At 48.1% G+C, this 26708-nt stretch overlaps 1 protein-coding gene across 1 annotated transcript in view; it reads right to left on the bottom strand.

Moving 5' to 3' along the window:
- The window catches only part of LOC307070609 (glutamate receptor ionotropic, kainate 3-like), a gene marked incomplete at both ends in the record, with an annotated part of 112141 nt that overhangs the window by 61594 nt on the left and 23839 nt on the right, over nt 1–26708 (bottom strand). The window lies entirely within an intron of this gene.

Below are 26708 nucleotides of genomic sequence, written 5' to 3'. Positions count from 1 at the left end.
GGGGTGAGAGGGGTGAGGCTACACCAGAGAGGGGTGAGAGGGGTGAGGCTACACCAGAGAGGGGTGAGAGGGGTGAGGCTACACCAGAGAGGGGTGAGAGGGGTGAGGCTACACCAGAGAGGGGTGAGAGGGGTGAGGCTACACCAGAGAGGGGTGAGAGGGGTGAGGCTACACCAGAGAGGGGTGAGGCTACACCAGAGAGGGGTGAGGCTACACCAGAGAGGGGTGAGAGGGGTGAGGCTACACCAGAGAGGGGTGAGGCTACACCAGAGAGGGGTGAGAGGGGTGAGGCTACACCAGAGAGGGGTGAGAGGGGTGAGGCTACACCAGAGAGGGGTGAGAGGGGTGAGGCTACACCAGAGAGGGGTGAGGCTACACCAGAGAGGGGTGAGAGGGGTGAGGCTACACCAGAGAGGGGTGAGAGGGGTGAGGCTACACACTGATGGGGGGGGGGGGTCCGTTTCAGGGTTTATTTTTGTTCCTCACGCGGAGGAGGCAGCGTTTGGACGTTACACAACACCTCCATTTGTTGGCGGAACAGACGCTGGCTCCAGAGCGGAGGACCGATAGCTGCTCTGAAGGCCCTAATGGATTCAAAGTGAATGTCTGTGTGGGGGCCTCTGATAGGTGTGTGTTTGGATGTGTGTTTATGTGTGTGTGTGTGTGTGTGTGTGCGTGTGTATGTGTCTGTGTCTGTGGGGGGGGGGGTGGTTGTTTGTGTGTGTGTGTGTGGTTGTGTGTTAGCGTGAGTGTGTGTTTGGTCGTCTGACTGTGGTTGTGTGGTCGTGTGTGTGATTGAGTGTGAGTGTGTGTGTGTTTGTGTGTGTGTGTTTGTGTGTGAGTGTATGAGTGTATGAGTGTGTGTGTGTGTGTGTGTGTGTGTGTGTGTGTGTGTGTGTGTGTGTGTGTACTATTAAATTCATATCTGTGAGACATATATTTCCGGGTGAGTGAACCCAGCTCTGTACAGAACGGGTAAGGTCCATTTGACAGGAAAACCAGCCGAGTATAACCCAACACAGCTTCTGTTAGGAGAAACAAATACATAGAAAGTAAATCAATAAAGTACTTATCCATCCATCCATCCATATATATATATATATATATATATATATATATATATATATATATATATATATATATATCCTTCTATCTGGTCCCAAATGTTTACGAGAAAAAAAAAAATACAAATTACTTGAATAACAATAATAAACAATTGATGGAAATAGATAAATATAATATTCCAATATCAAAAGCTTTTCCAACTGGAGGAGGCAGTAAACCGTGCAACATGGAGAATAAACCTTAGTAGATAAGCACTCGTGTTGTTTAAATACAGACCAGTTCCTCCACCAATTAGAATGACCTCGCTGGCAGCGCCGCGGTTTGAAACATTAAAATAAATGAATGCTCCTGTTTCACAGGAAACCTCATTAGGGTACATTAGGTAATTGCCACCGTGTTTAGTAATTCCACTGTTAAGAGGATAAAATGCTCATTGCTCGGAAGCACTTACGCAAATTTAATAAACAAGAGCGGGAGAAGGGGGAGGGACAGTGGGGGAGAGAGAAGGGAGGAAGACAGCGTATGTGTGTGAGACAGAGGGACAGACATTTCTGAAAGAAATGGGGAGAGAGAGACAGAGAGAGAGTAATTAGAGAGTCAGGGAAATGGGAGAGAAGAGAGAGAATGAATATACAGAGAGCTAAATCCTGGGGATCATTTGCCTTCTCAGGATTCTGCCACAAGCACAGAGTATGTTAATGTGGGTGTAGCCAGGTCGGTACCCTTAAACCCCCTAACGGCTGTGGGGGGGGTCCCATCGCTCCATTAGGCAGACCCCCCCCCCCCCCCCACCATCAGGTTAACTCCGTTAAACAACGGCACGATGGGCTGGAATACCACTCAAAGCTTTTGTACTGATGGAACATTGAGTGCAGTTGTTTTTAAATCCCAACCTTGACATGATGGGGAAGGCGATCGTGGTTTGATACGGTGCATTAAGGTAGCTGGACAGAAATAAAGGAACACATTGGAAATAAATCATAATAGTATATTTCATAATGAGACTTACACTGAAACATATTCAATTACTGTATGAATGTTAGCATTTTGGATTAAGCTGTCCACCAAATGGCATATATGATACATGATATTATTTAAATCAAAGAATGAAAGCTGGATGTTGGGGTGTTGGATTTTGAGGGTTTGTATTCAGTCTGTTTTGCACTATTTGGATATTGTTCTTTTTAATGTATAAAAATGTAGAAACATATTTTAAGCCAGAAATATCTAAATGTTTTATTTATCCCTGATATTAGGCCTGATATTCTACGTAACACACTCCGGTGTGTATAACTTGGCCGCTACCTCCCTTAGCCAGCTAGGCTATCTGCTGTCAATGTTTGTTTCTTAAAGTGCCCTCTTCTTTGAAGAGCTGCGACTCAGAATAGACAAACTAACAAAGGCTTTTCCTGCCAGAAAAACATAATGTCTTGTGTGACCACCATCTACCTGCTCTCCACAACACTGTTTATTGGGGTTCATTTTCCTCACAGTCACGTCGGTAGGTCACAGTCTGTCGCTCTGTCTGCATAAAGGCCAACAAGGCCCTGGAAAGGAGAATATCCAAGCATGAAGGACATATTCTACACTGTCTATGTGTTAACCTAGCATTCTCTTTTCACTGGTAACATCAAATCGTATATACATTATATCAATTATATATATTATAAATTCCATCGTTAGATTAAAACACAAAATACAGCTGTTATATCAACTTACATACACTTAGTATAACATGCAGGTCTTCCTAATCTGGATGATGTTGTAAGAAAGTTATTCTTTCATAGCTGAGAGTTAGCTGGTTGCTACTTAGCTAGCTAGTATTCCTGTTCTCTGTAGCTCTGAGTTAGTGGGTGATTCTCCGTGTCTGGGTTAAGCATTAGTTAGCATGCTAGTTCTCTGTTGTTTAAGTTATCATTTTCTGGAAGTAGAAAGAGCAGCATTGTCAGGGAACAGAAGCACTACAATGCAGAGTCCTTGGGAAGAGGTGAGTGAAGGAGGCAGAGTGAGATGAGTGGTTTGATGCTATCTGAGACGTTAGCCCTCCCGTGGAGATAACTGAGAGCTTGTTAGCCAGATAGCCGCTAGCATTGCTACTAGCCTGAGTGTAGCCAGCGGCCAGACGATGAGAGCCTCCTTCTTCCTCCTTGATCAATTACATGCACACTTGCACACCCACACACCCACACCCACACCCACACACACACACACAGTGTTGTGTTCCCTGTGGCTTGTCCAGGATTCTGACAGGTGTTGAGAGGTCATTGAATAAGATCTCATATCCAGAACCCCCCACCCCGCCCTCCAACACTGCTGATTAACAGCTACAGACACAGTTAATGAGTCGTCAACACTTTGCTAAATGATGAGCAAGCTGTATGTTTATGTGTTGACGCTCACAACATCAAGGCTACCTCCACCACAATATACATGAATCAATACTAATGGGCCTTTGGTTTGTGTTTTCATCTGATTCAACTCTTTATCATTACCAATCTTAATCTGTATCAATTTTGCAGTTTTAATTAATAAAAAAACAGTTACTTAAAGGTTGTATCAGCGATTCTTAACTTGTGATCGCCTACACCTTATATTAACTAGTGATCGCCTACACCTTATCTTAACTAATGATCTCCTACTCCTTATCTTAACTAATGATCTCCTACACCTTATCTTAACTAGTGATCTCCTACACCTTATCTTAACTAATGATCTCCTACACCTTATCTTAACTAATGATCTCCTACACCTTATCTTAACTAATGACCTCCTACACCTTGTCTTAACTAATGATCTCCTACACCTTATCTTAACTAATGATCTCCTACACCTTATCTTACCTAGTGATCTCCTACACCTTATCTTAACTAATGATCTCCTACACCTTATATTAACTAGTGATCTCCTACACCTTATCTTAACTAGTGATCTCCTACACCTTATCTTAACTAGTGATCTCCTAAACCAGCCTGCTGGATTGCGGCCACCCTGAGCTGTGATGATAGTGCAGAGCCTGGATCCTGTTGGCTGAGAGTTTATTAACGTCAAAGGAGTTCAGACTGCCAAACAACGAGGATATTGACTCCATTCAACAATATTCAAAAAGGATTTGGATATTGATACCTGTGATTTGATACAAACTCCAAATGAACATCATTAATAGCTGCCACACGCAGTACTACAACCTAGTATATTTTGTGAATAAATAGATAAAAATGAATATCACAAAGGAAAAGGAAATCAGTGTAATACTGATACCTTGCAAATGTCTTGTAATTGGGGACACTTTTACAGGGGCTAATGTATTATCATATAAATTGAATTTAGGTTTTAATGTTTGAGGGGGTAATGAGAAGAGTTTTTTTTAATTATGTTGTTCCTTCGCTCAGAGTCTGAATCCCAGCGTTCTTCTTATTTATTTGATATGATTAGTGTTGCTGATGCTGGCATCGCTCCACTGTCAGACTCACTGGCAGGTAACAACACATTTGTAAAATCTAATTTTATGCTCAAGTGGTTTTGGTTATGCAATTTATCTTCCCCATCGCTCTCAGACACAACCTGACACACACCCTGACACACACAGATACACACACACTGACATACACCCTGAGCTTTTCCTCCTCACACTTCTTTCTTATTCTTCATTTCTCTGCGTCTCTCCTCTCTAAGTGTCACTGTCTCCATGCCTCTATCTATGATTCTATCTCAGTTGTGCCTTTTCAAATCTCTCTCTCTCTCTCTCTCTATCTCTCTCTCTCGCTCTCGCCCTCTCTCTCTCTCTCTCTCTCTCTCTCTTGCTCTCGCCCTCTCTCTCTCGCTCTCTCTCTCTCTCTCTCTCTCTCTCTCTCTCTCGCTCTTGCTCTCACCCTCTCTCTCCCTCTCTCTCTCTCTCTCTCTCTCTCTCTCTCTCTCTCTCTCTCTCTCTCTGCACCAGCTCTCAAACTACCTGTGTTCGTTCATGTTCAGGATTCTCTACAAATGACCAGGAGTACCAGGGACCAAGGGTACCAGTGTTAACAGGGCACCAGTGTTTCCATGGTGACCAGGGTACCACTGGTCCCCATAGTCAGCAGGATACTAACCAGTGTTAAGAGGGGACCAGAGTTACCATGGTTACCAGGGGACCAGAGTTACTATGGTAACCTGGGTACAAATGACTGGGGTACCAGAGATACCAGGGTTACTAGGGGACTAGTTACCAGGAGACCAGATTTACCAGGGTTCCCATTGTTTCAGAGTGACCAGAGTACCAGTCGTGGAGGAGACCCTGCTTCACATTATTTACAGTATTCCAAGATCTTTTTGGTAACCTTTGAACTTTGTAGGGAGATCAACGGAGAGTGATAGAGACAAAAGAGATCAATAAAAGAGAGATCCATTGTGAGTGAGAGAGACAGGCCGGAGAGAGGGACAGGATGAAGAGAGACAGAATGGGAATTACAGAATGGGACCCCGTGAAATAGGGATAGAAGGAAAGTAATAAAGATGAGAGATAGAGAAGACATTTCAGAATCACACGTATTGGATCATCAAAGTCAAAATCTTATCTTATCTGAAAGAGAAGCAGAGAAAGGTAGAGAGATGAAGAGAGGTAATGATAGAGGGAGAGAGATAGAGATACAGAGAAAGGAAGAGAGAGAGAGAGAGAGAGAGAGAGAGAGAGAGAGAGAGAGAGGGGGAGAGAGAGAGACAGTCGTCACCAGAGTCTCTGAATGCCACAGAAGGACGCGTCCGACCAGCTACGACCCAGAATAGAGCAGCCAATCACAACTCATCGTGCAGTGGGACCAGTCCTCTCCCTTACCAACCGCACAGCGCCGTCTGCCAAACAAAGCACCTCCCGCCCCACCTGATCGCTGACCACCACCTTCTCCTCCAGCACTTTGTTCTCCAGGAACAACCTCCACCTGCCAAGGGGCCACAGGCTGACGCCTGCCGGCAGGGAGGGGCTGTCGTCCTCCTCCCCCCCGCTCCTGCTCCCCCTCCTGCTCCCCCCTTCTCTCCTCTCCTCCCCCCTCTTCCTCCCTTTCTCTCCACCACCCCTCTCTGCTCCCCCTCTTCTTCCCTCTCCTCTCCTCCCTCCCCTTCTCTCCCCCTCCTCCTCCTTCTCCCCTCCCCTCCTCTCCCTTCCCCTCCTCTCCTCTCCCCTCCCCTCCTCTCCCCTCCTCTCCTCTCCTCTCCCCTCCCCTCCCCTCCCCTCCCCCTCCTACTCCTCCACCTCTCCCCTCCCCTCCCCTCCCCTCCTCTCCCCTCCTCTCCTCTCCCCTCCCCTCCCCCTCCTACTCCTCCTCCTCTCCCCTCCCCTCCCCCTCCTACTCCTCCTCCTCTCCCCTCCCCTCCTCTCCCCTCCTACTCCTCCTCCTCTCCCCTCCCCTCCCCCTCCTGCTCCTCCTCCTCTCCCCTCCCCTCCTCTCCCCTCCTCTCCTCTCCCCTCCCCTCCCCCTCCTACTCCTCCTCTCCCCTCCCCTCCCCCTCCTACTCCTCCTCCTCTCCCCTCCCCTCCCCCTCCTACTCCTCCTCCTCTCCCCTCCCCTCCTCTCCTCTCCTCTCCCCTCCCCTCCCCCTCCAACTCCTCCTCCTCTCCCCTCCCCTCCTCTCCTCTCCTCTCCTCTCCCCTCCCCTCCTCTCCCCTCCTCTCCCCTCCTCTCCTCTCCCCTCCCCTCCCCCTCCTACTCCTCCTCTCCCCTCCCCTCCCCCTCCTACTCCTCCTCCTCTCCCCTCCCCTCCCCCTCCTACTCCTCCTCCTCTCCCCTCCCCTCCTCTCCTCTCCTCTCCCCTCCCCTCCCCCTCCTACTCCTCCTCCTCTCCCCTCCCCTCCTCTCCTCTCCTCTCCTCTCCCCTCCTCTCCCCTCCTCTCCTCTCCCCTCCCCTCCTCTCCCCTCCTCTCCTCTCCCCTCCCCTCCCTCTCCTACTCCTCCTCTCCCCTCTCTCGGCTCACTGCCATGGTTGAACAAAAGGCAAGAGAACAGATTCTGGCCGACACCAACTGAAAGATTGCCCCCCCTCTATCTCCTCACACCTGCTGGTGGTCTGTCTGACTCTCAGTCCGTCTGTCTGAGTGTCAGTCTGTCTGTCTAAATCTCACTCTATCTGACTCTCAGTCGGTGTGCCTATTCCTCTTTTTGCCTGCCTGTCATCCTGTCTGTCTTTCTGCTTGTCTGTCTGTCTGCTTGTCTGTGGCCTGTCAGTCTCTTTATCTCTATACCTGTCTGTCTGTCTGCCACCAGACAGGTTATTCTACATATGACCAGTAAGGTTCATTTCCTTCTTTCTTTCAGATTGGATTGGAGGGGAAAATAAAACCATTAACCATTGGAATGTGTTGATCTCTGTTTGATGAGAGCGTTTGGTTTTCAGAGTTACATGATTCACATGCTCTCAAATACATATTTCTTCTCTTCTGAATCCTCTAATTACAACTTCAGGCAACAATGATTTAGGAAGGTAAACAAAAACATCACAATTCATACACTCAAGCCTCATGATCAATTTAACATAAGGGATTGGTCTGTGTTGTCAATCCTGCCATAGTCCACAGTGAAGACAACCATGGAGGTTCAGGAAGCTGGGAAGATATGAAAATTCTACAGACACAAAATCAACATTGTACTTTTATCATTAAATCAATAAAGAAACAAGCAAACCCAAAACCGTGGCCACTGAAGGGAATATCTGATGTTTGTACTGTTGGAGCCTGGTAATCAGAAGGTAATCTGAAGGCAACCTGAAAGTAATCTGAAATTAATTTGAAGATAATCTGAAGGTAATCTGAAGGTAATATGAAGCTAAAATGAAGTTAATCTGAAGATACTCTGAACGTATGAGGGAATGATGAAGGTAATCTGGAAGGGATCTGAAGGTAATCTGAGGGATTCAGGATCCATCAGTCCTAAATATGTTTGTTTTACAGCAATTAAATGAAGAAGCGGTGAAGAGGAGTGGCTAAGGTCTTTTCATTAATGTATCGCTATTGCATTCGCGAGGTGTAGCACTTTGCTATGAAAGGCATCTTCACTGCAAATCAAAGTCTTCTCCTGCCGATCGAAGCCATGGGAACACTTATTTCAGGAATCAAAGAATCAAAGAGGTGAATGTCAGCTACGGGACATGAAGAACTAAGTTGCTTTATTTATTTATTTCTTTGTTTACATTATTATTATTAGTGTCCCATTTTATAAATTACCCCACCAAAAACGCAAGTATTAATATCAATCAATAGACTTTCCACTGTACGAACCACGCGTGTTTCACCTGGTTAATAGTGTGCTGTCCAACAAATAATACCATAGAAAACCTTACGTTTAGTATAGGTTCTCTGACTCAATGTGATGATGAATCATTCAGTCTCCCAGGGTGAACCTATTGGCCAGAACCATTGCCCTTAGGACCAATAGGCCTAAGATACCTTATCAATACCTTGTCATACCTTATCAATATCTAATGATACCTTAGTAAATAAACCAAGCCCTCAATGATTCAATAGCAAACGGCGATACCTTATAAAGGTGTGATGATACATTAGCCAATACATAGCAACATGCTAACAAAGACCAACCCCTCCCTTACACTAGTAGACACCAGTTTAGCCCAGTACCTCCCTCACCCCTCCCTAGACACCAGTATAGACCAGTACCTCCCTCACCCCTCCCTAGACACCAGTATAGACCAGTACCTCCCTCACCCCTCCCTAGACACCAGTATAGACCAGTACCTCCCTAGACACCAGTATAGACCTGTGCTTCCGACCCCATCACCACGGCTGTAGTGGTCCATGTTCTATCCTGTGGGAGGTCTGTCCCATGGGGGCTCTCTCCCCTTCAGGGGGGATAGAGGGGAGGCCTGTTGTAGGCTAGCAGTCCGTCCCGCTGGCGCTAGCTGGGTGTGTGGCTCTAGTGCAGATCAGACACTAGATTAGCGCCAGGCCGTTACAGCTAGCTTCAGAGTAATTGACATTGGTTTTACAACAACACATGCAATTAAAACTGAGCCCAGTATTTAGCCACCGGGGGCAGATTTGAGGAACACTTCTGAGGACCTGGTTGGGAGCACACTATTAGAATGTGGCCCTCTTAGCAACCATGACATTCATTTGATAACGTCATAAAAAGTTGTGGGTATTGATTAGGTATCAGAAAGGCTGTTATAATCCATTCGGTATTGCTATGTGTATCTGCTAATCGATAGGTCTAGTTGCTTATTTATCACTAAAGTATTGCAAAGGCATCACTGGGGGTATTCACTGGTGTATCTTTAATGCCTGGGTAAAACTTAACAATAAGGGTACATCCACTAAAAGTAGTCATCCATTAATTTAGATTAGTTAATACAGTAAGCCTAACCCGAACAATTCATTAACACTAAGTTGACAGTTAACTAATGTCTAGTTATCATTTAATAGTGTTGCTCATCGTTACTAAGGGTGTTTATGTTAGCTAAATTATTAATTTCTATATTACTGAACAGGGTTAGGGATAGGGTGAACGTAACCCTGATGTGGTCCATGATGTCCCCGCTCCCTCAGCATGGGGGTGTTGACCGGGCGGGGGTTGGCTGTTGTGTCCTGTTACCCCCCCTCTGGCTGAGCCCAGCCAGAGGGGGGGTAACAGGACACAACAGCCATGGTTTTATAACCTCTTGACACACTTCGTATCGGACTGTACACCAAGCCATGGTCGCTGGGCGGCGGAGTGTTTAACTGCTACACAGGAAACCCCGTTAAGCACTCAATCAAGACAGCAGAGACGCCTCGGATGATGAAGAGTCCGGCGGCCCCGGCGCTGCTGAGACCAGCCCTGAACGCCTCCGATATCACAGGCTGGGCTACTAAATATAGCCGGCTAAATATGAAACTAGCCTACTTACAAACACACAGGCATTTAACACGCACGCACACACACACACACGCACGCACACACACACACATATTCTAGTGTTCTGAGATGTTTGACTCCCAGCTGAGTTTGATTCCTAGTGTCCACAGTCTACCGTAGGAATCCTTGAGCAAGAAGTATCATCTCCCACCTGTTCATTACTGACATCTAGGTGCTGAAGGTCACTTTGGACAGAATGAATGATTGGAGAGAGTGAACTGACCAAATGACCTACCAGCACACACAAACCCTCTCCTGCAGATCTAGAAGGTAGAACATCAAACATGTTCTCAGAGGATTTCAATCCGTGGTCGGTGTGGTTGCCAACAAACAGACTCTGCTCGGTACAGAAACCTGCAGGAGGTTTCCTGCAGGCAGCACAAGGAGAACGGCCATGAGATGATTGGCTTGGGAAGCACATGAGAGAAGTCTGCGTCCAGCAGTGGGAGAAGTGAACACAGAAGGTGAGGAGGACTGATCCATCCTTCTCTCTTCTCTGGGGATTTAACCATTGCCCTGAATGATATGATGACTGTATTCATTCATTTAAATATACACATTTATTGGGTCATCATTTTATAAATGACATGAAAGCTCCAGTGTGGAAAACATGAACATAAAGTTTAATTTGTTAAAGCTGAATGTATGGGATGGTTCCAGAGACGACAGGCCGTGAACTGAACTGGAGAGGAAGAACAATCTATTAGACCAGCGTAGGGTTTCGTAGCGGGGGGAACAATAAGCATTTGCTAATCCACGTGTTCTTCTGGCGGAGGACGGGTTCTCCGTACCTGGGCTTATCCAGTGGGCCGGAACAATCACCGCTATAAACACGTACAGACCTATTGTCTGGCGTAATAAAGAGGCCTGCTTTATCACAGAGCGCACACATCATTCCTGCGCTCTCTTCAAAGCCGATTACCTCTCTCAGGAGCGGCTTGGCTCGGAGGAGACATTCTCCTCCGAGCGCCACACGCACAGACTCCTAATGCAGCCCGCGACCGGCTGGAACCAGGCGGCTTAACGACCTGGTTAGCATCCTGTTAGCTTCCTGCGGGAGCCGCTCTCATTACGTGGTCAGTACTGTCAGGTGGAAATACAGCCGCCGCCGCCGCCGTGCTAGTGTTTGTTGTTTAAGAGAGACAGAGAGGAACCTCTGAATCAGACACCCAGTGAGGGGGTGAGGGGGTGAGGGGGTGAGGGGGGAGAGAAGAAGGGAACGCCAAGCGAACGTGGGCCCATGCCCTTGACCAGCGCCGCGCAGCATTAAGAGGCTGAATGATCCCTTTCTGAACACCCCTGGAAGCGGCCCAAGAATAGCATTAGAGCACTTTGAGCCCGCCTAGCAGCACATGTTTCATTACACATACATCAATACCAGCAGCCGCAAACCTGTGTAGAAAATAATTCACATCTTATTTTGTATTTGTGTTGACCTCTATTATCCCCCGACAGGCCGCCGCGCACAGACATTCGTTCTTGAAATGCACCTTGGTGATTTATGTCAGGCTGGAGCGGACGCCCCCTTTAGCAAAGAACAAGTCAAAGTGGAAAAGCTTCAACAACAACAACGTCCAGCGAGGAGACGGCGCCGCCAGCCGCCAGCACTCCCTGAGCTCTGGGAGGAGAGAGGGGCCGCTGGTATCGGCCCTCCTGATCCATAAGGGACTGATACCCCCTGATGTCTACGGAGGAATGATACAGGGTCGCTGATATCTCCTCACTGATCGTTCATATCTCCTCACTGTCTGTCTTTGAACCTCCCTTCTGTGTTTCAGCGGACATCTCCAACGACAGGGATCCTGTTTGGCGACAGCTGTCATTCCATTAGCCTCACCACAGTCCAACAGAACGGGGTTAGGGTTAGAGAGTTAGAGTTAGAGGTAAGTAAAGGTTAGGGTTAGAGAGTTAGAGAGTTAGAGGTTAGTTAAGGTTAGGGTTAGAGAGTAGAGGCTGGTGGACCTGGAGTCTCCTATCTCCCCAGGACTCCAACAATCTGCCAGTGGCAGACATGTCTTATCGTGGTAGATGTGTCTCTATGGCGACAAACACATGTTTTTATTCCTCACCTCCTTCCTCATTCATCTCTGAGGGAATCATAAACTGTTTTGCTGCTTGTCTCTGATCCTGACAGCAACATGAAGCTATCTGTCTCTCTCTGTATCTCTAGCTCTGTTTCCATCTGTCTCTCTATCGCTCTCTCTGTATCTATGTACCCATGTATCAAATTCAAATTCGGAGGGATTTGTTGGCATGCAAAAACATACAACATAAAAAAAGAAAGATTTACTGGTAGGAAAATAGCAGAATAGCTGCTCAAATCAATCCAATCCCTCTGTCTCTGTCTCTGTCTGTCTCTCTGTAGTTGATAGTGCATACTATGATGTATAGTATAGTGTATAGTGTACAGTGTGGAGTGTAGTTTATAGTGTATATTGTACACTATAGTGTATAGTATAGTATAGTGTATAGTATAGTTTAAAGTGTATATTATAGTGTAGAGTATACTATAGTGTATAGTAATAGTACAGTATAGTGTATAGTGCATACTACTATAGTGTATAGTAATAGTATACTATAGTGTACAGTATTGTGTTGAGTGAACCCTCAGAATCAAATCCGGGGGAGAGGGAGGAGGCAATGAGGGGCGGAGGAGGAGGGGAAGAAAAATATAACAGGGAAGAAGGAAAGGAGAGGAGTTCATCGTACGAAGCAAAGAGGAGGAGCAGAGAGGAGGAGGAGAGGGAAGGAGGAGAGAGGAGGAGGGAGGGGAGGAGGAGCAGAGGGGAGGAGAGAGGAGGAAGAGAGAGGAGGAGGAGAGGCGAGGAGCAGAGAGGAGGATGAGAGAGGAGTAGAGACGAGCAGAGAGGAGCAGAGAGGAGGAGGAGTAGAGGGGAGGAGCAGAGAGGAGCAGAGAGGAGGAGCAGAGAGGAGCAGAGAGGAGGAGCAGAGAGGAGGAGCAGAGGGGAGGAGGAGAGGGGAGGAGCAGAGGGGAGGAGCAGAGAGGAGCAGAGGGGAGGTGCAGTTCGGAAGCTGACGAGGTCGTGGGGGGAGCGTCTCCTCCAGTCATCAACCGCCTCAACAATAAAAGCCGCTGACGCATCACTTCCTGTTTGCAGCCGCGCCTCCTCTCATCACATCCTCTCCTCCTGCTGCTCCTCACCTCCTCTCATCACATCCTCTCCTCCTGCTGCTCCTCATGGTGGGGGGACCGCAGCGCTGTCCCCCATGATACACCGGCCCCCCGGAGTGAAGGACCAAACCCCTACCCTGATCTACAGGAACCCTACACAGGGTACCGTACCCTGATCTACAGGAACCCTACACAGGGTACCGTACCCTGATCTACAGGAACCCTACACAGGGTACAGTACCCTGATCTACAGGAACCCTACACAGGGTACCGTACCCTGATCTACAGGAACCCTACACAGGGTACCGTACCCTGATCTACAGGAACCCTACACAGGGTACGGTACCCTGATCTACAGGAACCCTACACAGGGTACGGTACCCTGATCTACAGGAACCCTACACAGGGTACGGTACCCTGATCTACAGGAACCCTACACAGGGTACCGTACCCTGATCTACAGGAACCCTACACAGGGTACCGTACCCTGATCTACAGGAACCCTACACAGGGTACCGTACCCTGATCTACAGGAACCCTACACAGAGTACCATGCCCTGATCTACAGGAACCCTACCCTGGTACCCTACACTGGTACCCTGTTACCCTGGTATGCTGGTTCCCTGGTTCCCTGGTACCCTACCCTGGTACCCTACCCTACACAGAGACATGCATCAGCAGCTGGCTGTGATGAGCGCTGCAATGGACTCCGTCAGTGCCCAGGATTTCATTACAGAGCTTCTGGCAACACACACACACACACACACACACACACACACACACACACACAAACAGACACACACAAACAAACACACACACACACAAACAAAGACACACACACACACAAACACACACACACACACACACACACACACACACAGCAAATACATCTTATATACAATCACACACGATACAGCAGACATCTATGGTAGACTCAGACTTAATATCCAAAGCTATAGATCCAAGAGACATGAACCCAGGCTATCACTGATAGACCCAGGCTATCACTGATAGACCCAGGCTATCACTGATAGACCCAGGCTATCATTGATAGACCCAGGCTATCACTGATAGACCCAGTTTATCACTGATAGACCCAGGCTGTAACTGACCATGTCCTGGTGACGATCTCTGCTTGTAAACTGCAGACGTTGGGATCCAACTCTACTATCCAAAACCTTTGGCTGAAACATAGCGCCCTAACCACTTCAATATCCTGCCAAAAACGGCAGAATTATATTGATATTATCGAAGAAATGGATCAATATTTCTTAACGTGACATAATTACAATGTATGGTATGTAATGCGAACATAGTGATTATTCGGGCCAGGTGAATCCTGTGTCTGCATCGGATTATAAGTTTAGAAGACGCATGTTCTACATAAAGTCCTTCCTCGGCCGCCTGAGATCCTGAGGCCCGTCGGACAGAAAAGAATCAAGTGTGTTTTTTCATTTTGATAATTAAAAGGTTTCCGCTTTTCCTATAAAAATACGTTTTAGCTGTGCCCTGGGGCCAGGGCTTTTTCTCCTCCTTTCCTGAAGGGGAGCAGAAAGCAATTAAGCAAACTCAGCACGGCCGCCACCTCCTCCTGAGGATGACCTACATTCAGTCCACACAGGTGCAGCCCGAACCACCAACAAACTCCCTCTCACACTCTCATCACAAAACAAAGGCGCAGGCGTTGGCGTCTGCACAACGGGGACTCGGTTTGAGTTCTGCGTCTGTGATCAAACAGGACCTTAGTGCAGCCTGCCTGGAGCCCAACCCCCTGCCCATGAATATCACAGCATTGGATGGGTAATGACCGGCTCCAGGCCGAAGGAGAGGCCTGCTGTTCCGGTAATGACCGGCTCCAGGCCGAAGGAGAGGCCTGCTGTTCAGGTAATGACCGGCTCCAGGCCGAAGGAGAGGCCTGCTGTTCAGGTCATGACCGGCTCCAGGCCGAACGAGAGGCCTGCTGTTCAGGTCATGACCGGCTCCAGGCCGAAGGAGAGGCCTGCTGTTCAGGTAATGACCGGCTCCAGGCCGAAGGAGAGGCCTGCTGTTCAGGTAATGACCGGCTCCAGGCCGAAGGAGAGGCCTGCTGTTCAGGTAATTACCGGCTCCAGGCCGAAGGAGAGGCCTGCTGTTCAGGTAATGACCGGCTCCAGGCCGAAGGAGAGGCCTGCTGTTCAGGTAATGACCGGCTTCAGGCCGAAGGAGAGGCCTGCTGTTCAGGTAATGACCGGCTTCAGGCCGAAGGAGAGGCCTGCTGTTCAGCACTGGCTGAGGCCGGATTCAGCCTCAACAAGGTGGAAATCAGAGTATCATGGAGAGGGTAGAGATGGTTCAAATCAATCTACAAAGAATGGATAAAACATCTGCTGTACATAATGTAGGACCTTCATACTAGTATCTGAGCTTAAGACAGAAGATGATTCAAGACAGAAAACAAGTTAATAAAACATGAAACACAAACAGAATGTGCATCTATCCACCACCAGGAGTAAGGGTTAGGGCTGATCAGTTGTTACATTGAACAATATGAGTTTTACTACATTCTGAATCTCCTACACCACCTCCTCCTACACCTCCTACACCACCTCCTCCTGCACCTCCTACATCTCCTACACCACCTCCTCCTACACCACCTCCTCTACACCTCCTACACCACCTCCTCCTGCACCTCCTACACAACCTCCTCCTGCACCACCTCCTCCTACACCACCTCCTCCTACACCACCTCCTCCTGCACCTCCTACACCACCTCCTCCTACACCACCTCCTCCTACACCACCTACACCACCTCCTCCTACACCACCTCCTCCTACACCACCTCCTCCTCCACCTCCTCCTACACCACCTCCTCCCACACACTGGTACCTCCTCCTTCGCTCCACCAGTACCTCCAGCTCCTCCACCTCCTTTAGCATCACCACCACCTCCTCCTCCCCCATCTCATCTCCTCTTCACATCTCCTCCTTTCCAGCCTCCCACCTCCTCAACCATCCCTCACCACTGTGTGTGCGTGTGTGTGTATCTATGTGTGTGTATCTATGTGTGTGTGTATCTATGTGTGTGTATCTGTATATGTCTGTGTGTGCGTGCGTGCGTGCGTGCGTGTGTGTGTGTGTGTGCGTGTGTGTCTGTGTGTATGTGTGGCGTTATCAAGCTCCACTGAGTTAATTTATTTTCTGCACCGGCGACTTGCAACAACTCTTCTGGTTCTTCTATTAACCGTCTGAAGGATTCTGGGAGAGAGAGAGAGACAAAGAGAACAGGAGAGAGAGAGCCTGACCTACCAGAGTCGTGCAGCAGAACACACTGAGCACGCTCAGTAGGAACATGCAGACAGAGCATGCTCAGATTGAAAAGCCTTGCATTAAGATGAGCGAGACGCACCCACCTCGCGCTTCGTATGTGCGTTGAGCTATGCCTATAAATGGGCATTCCTTCACAAACAACAGCATCGCTGTCAATTTTTTTCCGAAAATGATTGCTGCCGTTAATTCACGCTGTGGTGCTTCCACACATCATGTGACCCGACGTGTCGTATCACTGTCCTCGTGGATGGATGCCCTCAGTGATATGCAGATCGCTAGTGTCGACCAATCAGCAGGCAGTCTAGTTTATAAAGGGACCTTCAAACCAAAATGCCTACCGTCAAATAACTATAGTTTATAAGGAAGCAACTTCCTGCGTGGCCTCATTTGCAAATCAGGCGACCCCTCTCAGGTTCCGACCCCGTGACGGGGAACACTGTCCGAGGTGTCGTGATCGATGCTGCAGCGGGCAGGAAGCACTCGGAGAGACAGGGACAAGAACAAAAAGGAGCTGAGAGAATCTCAGCTCAAGAAAATACATGAATCTGAAAACTAGGATAGTAAATACGCCTGACCGCAATATAACGACCTGACGGTGGAACAAAGGAATGGACAGGTGTGTGTGGGGCGGACGGAGGAGGGAATGAGGTGCAGGTGGGTCCGGAGGCTCAGATGTTAGTGGAAGGATCCTTGAGACAAGTGGAAGGTCTAAGGACTCCTTGTGGACAGGTGTGGAACTGAACAACAGAGAGGCAGAATGAGACAAGAGGAGACTTGGTCTCTGAGGAGCTGAGGAGTGTCAGGCTGCCAGCAGATCAGGATCCACTCTAAATCATGTTTTGGGTAAACAACAACAAATCATCTAAATCAACAACAACAATCCAGGCCATAAGGCAAATTAATCCTAAAAGCACCCCATCACAGTAGATACAACGGTGGATCAGGACTCTCTTCTAGAGGTCTCCATGTCGTTTCCATGTTGTTGTGGTTCCTCCAGAGCTCCCTGGAGGCCGTCCTCTGCGGTCAGGAGGAGCCACCGGCGCCTCCATCTGGCCCGGACATCCCCAGGCTCATTAGCCGCAGCAGCTAGCAGCTCCCTGGCCTCCATTTCCCATGATGCTCCGTGTTTTGCCTCGCAGTTAAATGTGGAAATTAATTACAATCTGTCCTGCTCCTCACTGGGGAGGAGAAGGGATGGCGAATGACTGTATTGTGTGTGTGTGTGTGTGTGTGTGTGTGTGTGTGTGTGTGTGTGTGTGTGTGTGTATGTGTGTGTGTGTGTGTGTGTGTGTGTGTATGTGTGTGTTTGTGTGTGTTTGTGTGTGTTTGTGTGTGTTTGTGTGTGTGTGTGTGTGTGTGTGTGTGTAGGGGTTTGTGTGTGTGTATGTGTGTGTGTGTGTTTGTGTAAGTGTGTGCGTGAGGGGGTAACCTCTGAATGTTAAATTTAAATCATATGCAATCATTGTTGTTTTAGTTATTGGATTAAGACCAAACTTCCTCATCATGGTTCCATGACCATTAGACTGTTCATCTGGTGTCAGCTGACCTCAGGGATACATGGGCTCTTTGGTTTGGGAGGTCATGTGGCCTGAATAGAGCCACCTGATTGATCGTCAAGGCAGACGTCAACGTTTGAAGGAATGTGGGACTGCAGTGATGAAAGGCTTGAATAGAACCCCCCCAAACCTCACATCTATAGAACCCCCCCCCCCCCCCCCCCCTCTGAACACCAGGTCAAACAATCAAACCAGCCGTATCTCAGCCTGCGAGCCCAAACAGCCCTCTGCTCCAGCATGTCATGGTTGACATAAACAACCTGTCAGGTATGTGTGAAATCCAAAGCCAGGAGCAGAAATAAAGCGAGGCAAAAAGAGCAGGGCTTCAACTCAAACTATATGAAGAAAAACAACCGTTTTACAGGAGGAAATGTAAAAGAGGGCGCCAGGCGGCTGATGGCTAAGACCAGACAGAAAGGGGGATGAGGGGCTCCGTTCAGGAATCTAGGGGCAGACTGGGGGTAAACCCGGGATTAGGCCCGGAGTTAGGCCTGGGATTAGGCCTGGGATTAGGCCCGGGATTAGGCCTGGGATAAAGCCTGGGATTAGGCCTGGGATAAGGCCTGGGATTAGGCCTGGGATTAGGCCCGGAGGCAGGCGGAAACAGGCAGCAAAATCTCTACAGCTGAGAGGCGGAGTCCCGGGCAGGATGGAGAGGTGAGAGGCGGAGTCCCCGGCAGGATGGACAGTTGAGGGGCGGAGTCAGAGAGAAGATGGTCTGGTATGGGGCAGAGTCAGAGGCAGGATGGACAGGTGAGAGGTGGAGTCAGAGGCAGGATGGACAGGTGAGAGAAGGAGTCAGAGGCACACCAAACAGACACATGGTGGACAACAACAAAGAAAATCCAGCTGTGTGGTACACTACGAACCTCGATAGTTGGTTAACGAGGTATGTTGAGCTCAAAGCCTGGGTTGTGACACAAAAGTTGCTTTCTTGTAGCGTCGCTGTATCACCTTGTTGACTTATGCTGTCAAGCAAACCTGGTCGGGAGCAGGTATTCAGCTATGTTTAGGGCAGCTACTTTGCCCCTCCTTTGACAATGTTGCCACCATTTCTGGGTTTTCCCGGGGACCCTCAGAGCCCGTATCCTACAGGGGTCTCTCCAGAGAGTCACATTAGGATTATAGAGAGAGTAACATTAGGACTACAGAGAGTCACGTTAGGACTTTAGAGAGAGTCACATTAGAATAATAGAGAGTAACATTAGGACTATAGAGAGAGTCACATTAGGACTATAGAGAGTCACATTAGGACTATAGAGAGAGTAACATTAGGACTATAGAGAGAGTAACATTAGGACTATAGAGAGTAACATTAGGACTATAGAGAGAGTCACATTAGGACTATAGAGAGAGTAACATTAGGACTATAGAAAGAGTCACATTAGGACTATAGAGAGAGTAACATTAGGACTATAGAGAGAGTATCATTAGGACTATAGAGGGAGTACCATTAGGACTATAGAGAGAGTAACATTAGGACTATAGCGAGAGTAACATTAGGACTATAGAGAGAGTAACTTTAGGACTATAGAGGGAGTAACATTAGGACTATAGAGAGAGTAACATTAGGACTACAGAGAGTAACATTAGGACTACAGAGAGTCACATTAGGACTATAGAGAGAGTCAAATGAGGACTATAGAGAGTCACATTAGGACTATAGAGAGTAACACTAAGACTATAAAGAGTAACATTAGGACAATAGAGAGTAACATAAGGAATACAGAGTCTCTTGCTATCCTAATTACCGCATCAGGCTATCATAATGCTAGCCTCTACAGCTACTCAAAGCACGTTATGTGTAAGAGGTTACATGATGTCCATTCTGGGAGGTGTTGCAAACTTTACGCGTCAGTCACCCTTCACTGTGTTCACCAACAGGAGGAAGGTCAGAATATCAAACTGACAGTGTATGGAACTGTCAACCTCCCGGCAGTCAGCTGACATGCTGTTCTAGCCGCCGTGTGTGGTTGTCAAGGCGTCTCGTACATCGTGGTTGCTGTGGCACCAAGCTGACCTGCGTTCTGGGTGAGTAATAACTGAGTAACGGGTGAGTAATGGGGTCAGAGGAGATAGCGGCGACCGCGGCGATAAAACAACTGGCGGAACGCGGAGACCTCAGCTCCCTGTATCAGAGCGACCGGGAAACCTTTGAATAAGACAAACCAGTCAGAAAAAGGCCTTCTGTACCAATGTGTAACTGGTCTGATTCTCCTGTCAAGTCAACTGGATCTGTTCAGCCCTGAATACAGTTCTGGTCTCAAAGGCTTCACACACCTCAGCCCTGACCCTGAGCCGTTAAAGGGAGCGCTAAATAAAGTCTTTATTATCAGGAGGCTTGAGAAGGATCGCAGTGAGGGCTACCTCCTTCCATTGATGTTGGATTAATAAATAAAGTTAGCTTCCAATAAAATAAATCTGGAAACCTCCAGAGATTATGGAACAAAAAACCCTCCAAATGTAAAAAGGGCTCCATGAAAACCTGAAAGGGTAATGTAAATAGTTAGAATGATAATAATATAATAGCAGAAGTTATACAATGTTTAAGATAAAATAAGAGAGAAATACCCAAAATCTCAACACCTTAAAAGACAGGCATTAAACCTTGGTGGTGGAAGAAACATATTTTCATGAAGGAAAGCTGGTGAACATGAAGTACTACTGAACATGAAGTACTCCTAGTTGAACATGAAGTACTACTGGCAATGAAGTGCTCCTGGACATGAATTACTCCTAGATGAACATGAAGTACTCCTGGACATGAAGTACTCCTGGATGAAGAACATGAAGTACTCCTGGATGATGCTGAAGCCAGTCTTTCTCGTACTCCAGCCCTCCCCAGACAGAGAGCTGGTGAGGTGAGCTCAGAATCATGTGACCTTGGTGCTGCGACAGGGCCGCTGTGGAGGAATCTGAAGGCTGCTGGGCGTGATGCTACCTGTACATCGCTCGTTAGGCTTCCCTGCTCATCGTTAAGAGGCTGAGTGCTCCTGATTGATGCTCATTTCTTCCATTAGCCAACCCTACGCTAATCCATTTAGCTTCCCTATCAGTTTTTCCCTTCGATCTGGTACTTACCTACAAGAAACATTCATCACACGTAGAGCACACATAAGCCTTCACATTTAGATAAACCTACACATATCATGATGTCTGCTGCTCCATGGAAATACCCGACCATTCGAAAACTGAAACACGTAGTCATTCTACTTTTAACAATTAATAGATTGTACAAAGTTCAGAATGATAAAGATGACAACATGAGGCCAGTTAAAGACAGTGAACAACCAATGACCCAACATTAGGTCTATAGAGTGTGTAACATTAGGACTATAGAGAGAGTGACATTAGGACCCTAGCCCCAGGGAAGAGGCTGTAATCTGACAGCTGGAAGCTGTACTGAAGCTGCACTCCGTATGAATGGTTCTCTGAAGGCGCTTGGTGTTGATCTGGTTCTGATGGCCCCAGCCTCGATGATATCTCTAATGGAGTGCATCATTCTAAACCATGATGGCGGTGCAGGCGTCAAGACTGCCATGTCGTTGGAGTGACAACCGAACAGCATCACTGTCTCGTTCAGTGTCTCTCTCCATCCCTCAACCCCGTCTCCCCCACTCTGCTTTCTCTCCCATCTCTCCTTCTCACACCCCTGCTGCTCTCCCCTGCTACAAGTCTCTCTTAATCTCCCCCTCCCTCCATCTTTTTGCCTTCCTCCCCATCTCCAACACTCTCTGTCATTCGTTCCCTCCCTATCTCCCTGTTTCTCTCTCCTTCTCTCCCAACCTTCCTATTTCCTTGGCCATAACAATGGGCCCCCTCATTCATCTCCAAGACGGTGAAGGTTCCATTCATCTGCTGTCTGGAGCCTCGTAGAGGTTTCTCTTGCCCACAGCAACTTACTCACAGCTCTTAACCAATCACCCGTACTCATTTCATACCATCTTCACTGAGGACTTTGTATCTGGAACTGCACTCTGTTAAAACTAACGTGCATAGAAATATATTTTTGGCAAAATGTTGAATGCATATCACTGATTGTCGCTTTAGAAGTCTTTTGCATCTTGAGCGATTGTGGGGTTACCACTAGAGAATCATCACTTCAGTTGAGAAGGAAGAGCTTTCTAAAAGCGTGGATGTTTACTGCTAATTAAAGACACAATAACAACAGAACTACTTACGAGTAATCCTCACTGACAACCTCCCTGTTGAAAGGTAACAACAATCTTAAAGGCAAAGAAACATGAACAAAGGATGTAAGTGGACTAGACTACAGCAGAACATTACAGAACACTGATTTGTCTGTGATAGGGCGTTGTCGGCCGATAAATACTGCCAACCGATTTAAGGAGTTGTCAAGGATGACCACAGCCAGATTTTAGACCTTTGGCCTTGAACCAGGTAACAGCCAGGACAAAAAAAACATAACTATTAGACTCTCAAAGTTTGTATCTACCCTCTTTATGTACAGCTCTCTCTCTCTGTATGTAGTGTATCTCCACAGAGATATAAATATTATTATGAGGTATTATAATATCATTATTTACATTTACATTTAGGGCATTTAGCAGACGCTTTTATCCAAAGCGACTTACAATAAGTGCATTTGTTACAATAAGTACATTTGTCATAAGAAGTGAAACAATATATCGCTGTCGGTACAGTAAAGACGTTCAACCAAGTGCAAGTATTACAAGTACAAGTATTACAATCGCTAGGCTAACCCATTACCGTGTAAAGCAACGATAGCAGCTACTGTAGATGCTACACAATTAAGTACCTTGAATAAGTGCAATGTACAAGTGCCAGGACGTACAACATTCAATGGTGGCTGTGCATTGGTTTCTATGCAGAGTCGAGGTGAACTCTATTATATTATGCCTGAGTCATATTAACATTATGACTCAGGCATTAAGGACATTCATGTTTTAGCAGCATTAGCGGCGGGTGGTCTGGCAGTGAAGCAGGTAGTAGCCGATAGCATTGTGAGTGAGTGGGCTGCGTCCCTCTAGCGCTGTTCTCAACGCAAATTGAATCCGGGGTTGATTTAAATCGCTGCAACTGCATACCCACTTATTTATTCATAGCTTCCCGTGGCCCCACATAGCATCACATGGAAGCCTGTGTTGACACACAGTAACCCACAGCATCGGGAACAGCAGAGCGGGTAGAAAACACACCACAAAGCACCGGGCCAGAGGACGCCGCAGAGCCATGATTAGAAGTCGTGTTTCAGGAGACGTTTGATCGGACTGAGGTCATCGGTTCAGAGCTTTGGTTAAAGGTCCCAGCTAATGTGGGGTTAGCATATTACAATGGTTTGTGCAGGCTACAACATTAGCATAATGCAGTGCTACAATATTAAAGCACTAGCATGCTACGTTACAAGGCTATAACAGTGTTATCGCTACAGCGTCAGCATGCTACAGCGATAGCATATTACAGTGCAAGCATTCTACAGCGTTAGCATAAAGAGAGAGAGAGAGAGAGAGAGAGAGAGAGAGAGAGAGAGAAAGCGACAGAAAGAGAGACAGAAAGAGAGACAGAGAGAGAGAGGGGGGAAATTTGTTGGGTCAGAAACTTGATCAGAAATCTCCCACCATCCTATTTCAGATTGCATTTGGTAACTAACCGGTTAAACATAGCATTATAGCTTAGCCACAAAGTAGCCTTCAGTCCCCAATGGACACAGCGTTACTGGAGGCATGCCCTCAAGATAACTGAATGAACAGTAAGTCGCTCTGGATAAAGCACATACATCTTAATGGTTGACCATTCACTGGTTGAAGTGAGGTCTCATTCCACCACAACAAGGTTAAACTAAACCACATTCTGTTGTCCTATTGACTGTAAAGGTTAACTGGGAGCATACACAGCAGCAGAACCAGGGTTCTAGAAACGATGGACCACAGCAGGTAGCTGTGGTCTGATTCCAGAGCCACAGATGTCTTCTCCTCGGCCTGGGGCCTCATTGTCTCTCCCCTCATCGCTCCCAGGCTACGGCCATACCCAGCCCTGACCACCCAAACACAACAATATTTAGACATATTTTGAACATGGGGTTTCATGTCAATGTTCGAAATATGTATAAATATTGGCATATAATATATTATATAATACTAATAATATATAGTATATATACATTTATATACAGCCCTCTAAATACTGAATATAAATGATTGTGATACAATGAAAATTGTCTAGCATAAGCAATCAATCAATATTATTTGTCCTCTTTCATTACAATAGCATTAACCAAAAAGTGATACACTGATAAAACTTATAGATAATATAGAGTACAAATAAACCACAGTTAAATCAAATGACTCTGTAAGATTAAATGTGGACCTCTTTGGACACCTTCAAGGACCTTAGGAGGTGCCTTCTGGTCATTCTAATTCATTGGGGTTTAAATAGAAAAAAGAGACAGACAGTGTCTCTTTCTACGATGATCCTGATTGGTCGTTCCTCTCCGGTCTGAGTGTGTGGGCCTGGGGGCGCACGGCCGCCACACGGCTGATCCTCTCTGAGGAGAACATCTCCCCCGCCACAGCCCCGCTGACGGGCACGGCCTCCGCCTGTCAGCGCGATGACACGCTCCACTCTGAAGCCCCGCCAGAGCCTACAACACACCACGGCTCAGTACAACACACCACCGCTCAGTACAACACGCCACGGCTCAGTACAACACGCCACCGCTCAGTACAACACGCCACCGCTCAGTACAACACGCCACCGCTCAGTACAACACGCCACGGCTCAGTACAACACGCCACGGCTCAGTACAACACGCCACCGCTCAGTACAACACGCCACCGCTCAGTACAACACGCCACGGCTCAGTACAACACGCCACGGCTCAGTACAACACGCCACGGCTCAGTACAACACGCCACGGCTCAGTACAACACGCCACGGCTCAGTACAACACGCCACGGCTCAGTACAACACGCCACCGCTCAGTACAACACGCCACCGCTCAGTACAACACGCCACGGCTCAGTACAACACGCCACGGCTCAGTACAACACGCCACGGCTCAGTACAACACGCCACGGCTCAGTACAACACGCCACGGCTCAGTACAACACGCCACGGCTCAGTACAACACGCCACGGCTCAGTACAACACGCCACGGCTCAGTACAACACGCCACGGCTCAGTACAACACGCCACGGCTCAGTACAACACGCCACCGCTCAGTACAACACGCCACGGCTCAGTACAACACGCCACGGCTCAGTACAACACGCCACGGCTCAGTACAACACGCCACCGCTCAGTACAACACGCCACCGCTCAGTACAACACGCCACCACTCAGTACAACACGCCACCGATCTGGATCCAGGAGGGTTTTGTCTCCTCCTGAGGTTCTACTGCTCCTCCTGAGGTTCTCCTGCCTCTCCTCCTGAATTTCTCCTGTCTCTCCTGCTGAGGTTCTACTGCTCCTCCTGAGGTTCTCCTGCCTCTCCTCCTGAGGTTCTCCTGCCTCTCCTCCTGAGGTTCTACTGCTCCTCCTGAGGTTCTCCTGCCTCTCCTCCTGAGGTTCTCCTGCCTCTCCTCCTGAGGTTCTACTGCCTCTCCTCCTCAGGTTCTCCTGCCTCTCCTCCTGAGGTTCTCCTGCCTCTCCTCCTGAGGTTCTCCTGCCTCTCCTCCTGAGGTTCTACTGCCTCTCCTCCTCAGGTTCTCCTGCCTCTCCTCCTGAGGTTCTCCTGCCTCTCCTCCTGAGGTTCTACTGCTCCTCCTGAGGTTCTCCTGCCTCTCCTCCTGAGGTTCTCCTGCCTCTCCTCCTGAGGTTCTCCTGCCTCTCCTCCTGAGAGGTTCTCCTGTCCCATGCGCTCCAGAGTCCCCCGTAGGCCCCCCTCAGGACAGAGGGGGGGGAGTGTGCGACTGCGTGGAGGAGGGAGGGATGGCGTCCTGGTGTGTGTGTCCTTCCACACGTCACAGGTCCAGGTCAGGCTGCCCTCTCTGCATACGACTCCATCACTCTGCCGCTGTGTCCTTGAGCAGGATGATGGATGGCTAGGAGAGGATTTCTCTATTTTCTCTGGCGGTACCTGAAGTTATTTTTCGATGATTCCTTCCCTCTGTGGTCAGCACAATGTGAGACAGCGGGATGAGCCCCCCCCCCCCCCCATCGGCACGGACCCACTCGGACACAAAGAGGGACAACAACCTGCTCCTCTGTCGGTCTGACGCTTGATGGAGGAGGGCTATGACCATGATTCCTCAATGACTCCAAACATTAGTCATCTGTATGTGATTTAGCTATTTCTAAACTATTTTCCACCGGAGGACAGGATCTCATGCTGGACATAATGACCGGCTGTACTAAGCAGACTCCTAACCCCATTGTCCTCTGTAGCCCAACATCCTCCTGGATCAGATGCGTCGTCAGCTAAGCAGAATTCCCCTTAACCAATGGATAGAGATTCAGGGTTGTTCTGCCTCCGTACACATTCCCCATGTGGTGGCATCACGGTTCATCATTACGTCTTTCCCTCTCCGATGGACTGAACTGTCCTCATGAACACATGATGTTTACAGGGAGGGCACTGGGACTCAAACCCATAACCTCCGGCCCCTCCATTCCCACACCCCGAGGTATCTAACGTCTCCACACAGCCTCTGGTTCTCACACCTGAAGAAAGGAAACAGGCTTTTCTCTTTCCTTTGGACCCACTCCTCTTTGATGGGTGTTCTTATGAAGCCTGACCTTTGACCTGTGAGATGGGACACCTGCACCCCCACCTGTGGAGGAGCGCGTTGAGCCA

The sequence above is a fragment of the Pollachius pollachius genome (assembly GCF_949987615.1).
Source record: "Pollachius pollachius genome assembly, chromosome: 1".
In the NCBI taxonomy this organism is placed as follows: domain Eukaryota; kingdom Metazoa; phylum Chordata; class Actinopteri; order Gadiformes; family Gadidae; genus Pollachius; species Pollachius pollachius.
The sequence above is the reverse complement of the archived record's forward strand: the minus strand, read 5'-3'. Positions and strand labels throughout refer to the sequence as shown.